Below are 6,000 nucleotides of genomic sequence, written 5' to 3'. Positions count from 1 at the left end.
GCACTGAGGGTAAGAAAATCTTGCCTGTTTCTCTGGAGAAGGATATTGGTAAGCACTTAGAATCTATGAGAATCAGTTCCATTCTGATGACTTGAAAACTGAAACACTGTTGGAATGTATTTCTTCCTAAACTAATTTCCCTTGATGATTCTAATTTTGCTAAGGATGACTTGACTGATTTGTGAGTGAAGGAAATACTGCAACCTGAGTTATAAAAACCTGGGCAATTTCTGGGGCTCCCTAGCTGAAGCTTAGATTTCTCTTGTAAAGCAAATCTTGGATCATCTCATTTGCCACTATATATTTGTGGAATCTAGTTTCACAAATAGACAGTGCTAGTTTTGATAAAAAATAATCTCAGACTCAACTTGGTGTTCCACATTGTTGTGGAAAAAAACAGGAAAGTGGAACATTTTGTATAGCATTTGGAGCTCCGGAAAGAGAAATGGTTTATAAGTCTAACAATATTGATTTATCAAAAGTTGCCCCAACTTTAACAGTTCTGATTGAAGGAAAACAATATCAACATTCCCACTGAGCCTTTTGGGGGCAGGGAGGGAGATATTGTAATATTTCCATTATTTTATTTGTTTTTTGTTTCTAGTAAGAAAGAAAAAAACCTGGCCCCTTGGTGGTGTTTTATTTTCATAATTAACAAAAGCAAAAAATCTTTCAGGCTGTTAGGTTTAGGCATTTCATGGAATGTATTAACATAAAAGTGCAAACAGCCTTTGATTTTGATATTTGATTACAAAGGAAGGAAGAAAGAAATTTGCTTTAAGTGCTGGTGAAAAAAAATGCCCCCAAATCTATACTTTTTAGGGAAGAGATATAAGGATTTGGCTGGCTTTCCTAAGGGGTGGAAGAACCATCAAAGTTTGGGAACCAGTAAACTAAATAATGGATTTAAGTGGTCTTAATTATCTGAAATAGTACATAAATTATTAAAGGTTTAATAGAATAAATTTTAATAGTATAAAATTATTAATAGAATAAAACATTAAGTAATCATTTCAATAGATACGGGTTGGGAAATACTGGTAACAAATGCTAATGCTGAAATACTATCAGTACATGTTGTTGTTGTTGTTGTTCAGTCATTAAGTCGTGTCCGACTCTTTGTGACCCCATGAACCATATTGCGCCAGGCCTTCCTGTCCTTCACTGCCTCCCTGAGTTTGCTCAGTTTCATGCTCATTGCTTCAGTGATGCTATCATCTCATCCTCTGCCCTCCTCTTCTCCTTTTGCCTTCAATCTTTCCCAGCATCAGGGTCTTTTCCAAAGACTCCTCTCTTCGCATTAGGTGACCAAAGTATCTGAGCTTGAGCTTCATTATCAGTCCTTCCAATGAACAATCAGGGTTGATTTCCTTTAAGATTGACTGGTTTGACCTCCTAGCAGTCCAGGGGACTCTCAAGAGTCTTCTCCAGCACCACAGTTCAAAGGCATCAATTCTTCGGCGCTTAGCCTTCTTTATGGTCCAACTCTCACAGCCATACATTACTACTGGAAAAACCATAGCTTTGACTATGCAGATCTTTGTTGGCAAGGTGACGTCTCTGCTTTTTAATATGCTATCTAGGTTTGCCATAGCTTTCCTCCCAAGGAGCAAGCGTCTTTTAATTTCATGGCTGCAATCTCCATCTGCGGTGATCTTGGAGCCCAAATAAATGAAGTCTGTCACTGCTTCCATTTCTACTCCTTCTATTTGTCAGGAATTGATGGGTCCAGATGCCATGATCTTAGTTTTTTTAATGTTGAGTTTCAAGCCAGCTTTCGCACTCTCCTCTTTCACCCTCATCAAGAGGGTCTTTAGTTCTTCTTCACTTTCTGCCATTAGGGTGGTATCATCTGCATATCTTAGGTTATTGATTAGGTTATCTTAATTCTGGCTTGTGATTCTTCCAGCCTGGCATTTCTCATGATGTACTCTGCATATAGGTTAAATAAGCAGGGTGACAGTATACAGCCTTGTCGTACTCCTTTCCCTATTTTGAACCAATCGGTTGTTCCGTGACTGGTTCTAACTGTTGCTTTTTGGCCCGCATACAGATTTCTCAGGAGACAGGTAAGATGGTCTGGTACCCCCATCTCTTTAAGAATTTGCCACAGTTTGTTGTGATCCACACAATCAAAGGCTTTTGCATAATCAATGATCAGTACATAGCAAATTCATATTTGAAATATATATTGGTTCAGAATGCTTCAGAACAAATTCCCCATTAAGTTAGCCTTTGCTCTTAGTAAGCAAAATGACACATATTTACTAGGAAACATGTCGCATGTTATATTGGACCAATTAAATTTATTGAAGATTCCTGTCTCCCTGATCTTTATGACATGATACATTTCTCTTCTTCACACTTTATTTTTGTAGTTGTAACTACACTATGTGAAGCCCTCATAACCAAACATGCAGTCTACTAGGTATGGGGGGGGGGAGGGAAACCCCTACTATTCCATTAAGGGAAAATTCTAGAGAATGCTCCATTTCTTCTCCAGCTATGCCAATCTGATTGTTCTGAGAAAGTCCAGTGATTTTTATGGAAGTTACTTTCTGAAAAGGAAGCATTTTGTCTGTTCCAAACATGCTGAATCCCCAAAACTCATCTGTTTTGCACAGAATGTCACATTTAGAACACCATAATTAACTTCCAAAAAATAGCAAGACCACCCCAGAAATAGTGTGGTCCAGAGAAGAAACCAGACATTCTGTAGTTCTGCAGAAAATTACTACCCATTTCTTCAAGCAGTATTCTGAATATAAGTATATCCTGGTGTTAACAAGGGTTTCTGAAACTTTCAAAAAGTTTCAAGTTGAGAGCACTTCTCTCCCCAGAGCTGAATTCAGGTAAATGAGGACTTAGGCAGTAGCAAGACCACCCTTGCATAGTTGTTTAAAGGAGTATGACAATGTTTGCCTCAATTTTCTCTCTTACCTTCTCAACAGAACCTATGGCTATGACTCCAGACTATTTTATCCTATGTGCTTAGACTAAGCTTACACAATTACCAAGAAAAGACTTTAGTTTGGACCTTTCCCAAAAGAAACAGCACAGCCTACTAAAATATTATTGCCAATACTCCCTCCTGGAATTCACTTGGCCTGCACAAATGTTTGGCAAAATGACATTGCAGTGAAGTTTGCTCTTTAAGCATTACATCTTTTAAAACTATAATGGGTACAGCTAATAAGTTTTGAATGCAGTTTTGTATAATAGACGCTCATGCAGCTAGGCGAAACCCTACAAAATCTGATTTGTACAAAGAGGTTTATTGGAGACAGAAAAGGCTCTATGTGTATTATGGAGAAGCAGATCATTTTGGAATTGTATGGTATGTCCACCAAGCAGCCCTGCCATGCCAATCCAGGAAATAGGAACAACCTGGTTTAAACATGATCCAGGAGGAGGAATACCTAAGTATGCTCATAGGCCAGGAGAAGTTAAGCCCCTACTGGGGGAAAAATGTCCCTCCAGGATCTAAGAGTTTCTTAGCTCAAATTCCTAATAGCCTAGACAACAGCTATGATAGATTCAGAAGTAAACGGAAATTTCATGGAGTTGTAATTTGCTGAAGTCCATGACATCCAAAGGCACTCTATTTCTTTGCTGTGGTTGTCAAAACTACAGATGTTTGACTACATGTATATGAACTAGGGAGTCTTTTGACATGAACTTGTCAGAGCATATTGAACTGCTGGAGTTTTGTCATGCAACAGCTCCTCACTTCCTGATAGTTCTTGCCGTTACTTGGCTGAGAATGTATGACCCCGAGACCACATCTCTTTTTATTCCTCCCCAAAGTTGTAATGAATGTTTAGCTTCAATACCAATGGCTGAAGAAGAAGCTGAGAAGTTTGCCTAAGAAATAGGTTGATTTTGGAGATATCCTCTGCAAAAAAAAAAAAAAAAAAGTATATTAGCTACCATCTGATCACTCCCTATTGATCTGATCCTTGATGCCAAAATTCCAGTGAAACAGATTTACATATTATTAGAGAATTGACAGTGCAGCAGGACTTCATTGATAAGAAACGCAAAAGGGGATTATTTGCTTTTCCATACCTCCAGCAGTGGCCCTTAAGTTATTTGTGAAGGAAAAATGTAGACATTCTGCAATAATCACCATCTTCAATTGGTACTGCTTGCCATTGGTCTCCAAATGGCTACAATGACTTCAGAAAGCTAGCATTTCACCCAATTAAATTGAGGGAGAGAGGTGGCTTATGAACTTCAACATCTGACTGGGTCATGAACGCATTATGGCTATTGTAAATATTCTGTGAGGCCCTTTGGGTTATCTCATACTTCTACAGCTTTCTAATATCTAATAGTCAAGTTCATAATTGCATTCCTGGATGATGTGCATAATAAGCATAATGGTGACTACTTCATTCCTCAAATGCCCTCTAGAACAATGCGGTCTTAAATAAGTTTCTTTCCCAGCCCCTCCACCTTTCCCCCCCCTTTTCCCTTAAATTGTGTGTATCTGTTGGGTTGATGTAAAAAAAAGGTTTTTGTTTTAAAATATTTACATTAGACTATTGTAATTTTGTAATAATTAATTTGTAATTAATGTAATATTGTAAAACTCTATTGCCCATTTTAAATAGTCACTAACCAATAGTTATAAGGTTAAAATATTTTAAGGTGGATTTTAGAATCATGGGAGAAATACTATGGTTAAAATATTTATGAATAGGTCTTTATAATAACCTTTACCTGTTCTGTTCTGTTTTTATATTGGATTAATCAGTGAGCGTAACAAATGTAAGATTATTATGTTTTGACCCAGGCTAACTTAGTTTGAGCTTAAGCTCATATGCCACAAATGATACCACTATTGACAATGATTTGGCTTATTTTGTGTTAGTCCATAGCATTTATGTGAAGTACAGTTATACTAGAACTGTTCTTTTCCTTGTTCACAACATTTCAATTTTCATCAACTGGCTTTAGCTCTGGATAACAGACTGAAATATTAACTTCCTGTTATTTATTCTGGTGTGATTTGTGAACAGAACTCATTTTTCCAAATTAAGTTCTACTTGACTTTCAGCAGAGGAGACTTCAGCAAGACATCTGTGTACGCTGCTAATTATTTCTATAAACTGCTTTTCTAGCAAAAAAAAAAAAAGATTCTCAAGGCAGCTCACAACTAGACAATCAAAATAATTAAAAGCTGGAGAGAACAATCTCATATTCATAAAAGGTTATGAGCTCAACTCAGTTCTCCTGCTCACCTTGAATCAAATTGAAGCAGCTTATACCATCTCAGTATTTTGTACATTTTGTACATTTCCCAAGTCTTTCCAGGTGTAAAAGTCACATTGCTTTTGATTCAGACAGTGGTTGTATTTCCCTAATTTTACTTGTATATTTCAATTTGTTTATTTCTTCCTGCCTAACCCCTTCAGTGAAATTTTACCTTTAGATGGGATAAAGAAATCTATGGTGTAATCCCCACCCACTTTGAGGCCCACAACCCCATCCAGATTATTATGTCTGGCCCTTGGACATGAAAAGGATTTTCCATTCCTGCCCTTAAGTGACAACTTCTAACCTTTCCCTCAATGAATATATCCTCTTTTTCCTCCTTATTGCTGATTTATTTGTAGTCTTAACTCATTCTTATTGACCCTACAAATCCTTTTGTGTTCAGCTTAATCTTCCCCACTTCTCTTAATAGAGAGATAGCCATTACGGCAACTGTGACATACTTCTACTATTTGGTAGAAATACATGTTCTCTTGTGCATAAATTGAGCACTATTTTGATCTTAATTTAACGTGAGGAATACTGTTCTTTGGCAGTATGATGATGGCCAACTCCAATTGATTAACTGAATTTTAACCTTGAAAAATGTTCATGACATACAAAGCAGCTGCACTCAAAAAGCTAGGAGATCAAACAAACTGAGTTTGAGGTATCACCAACCATTAGGTAGTTTCTAGAACTGCTTTGAATTTTTTTTTAACTGGAAGTAATATAGTATGG

The 6,000-nt window shown here is 37.1% G+C and overlaps 1 long non-coding RNA gene across 1 annotated transcript in view; it reads right to left on the bottom strand.

Annotated features, from left to right (window-relative positions):
* Positions 1-1,034: 1,034 nt before the first annotated feature.
* LOC148213686 (uncharacterized) overlaps positions 1,035-6,000 on the bottom strand; it is a 30,249-nt gene continuing 25,283 nt past the window's right edge. Inside the window, exon 3 of the long non-coding RNA XR_015793915.1 lies at positions 1,035-3,895. This is a non-coding gene — a long non-coding RNA (uncharacterized LOC148213686). The remainder of the gene's footprint in view (positions 3,896-6,000) is intronic.

This window comes from Python bivittatus, unplaced genomic scaffold, assembly GCF_059951505.1.
Source record: "Python bivittatus isolate LINGU-HERP-01145 unplaced genomic scaffold, Pbiv_v1 ctg000840_np1212, whole genome shotgun sequence".
In the NCBI taxonomy this organism is placed as follows: domain Eukaryota; kingdom Metazoa; phylum Chordata; class Lepidosauria; order Squamata; family Pythonidae; genus Python; species Python bivittatus.
The sequence above is the reverse complement of the archived record's forward strand: the minus strand, read 5'-3'. Positions and strand labels throughout refer to the sequence as shown.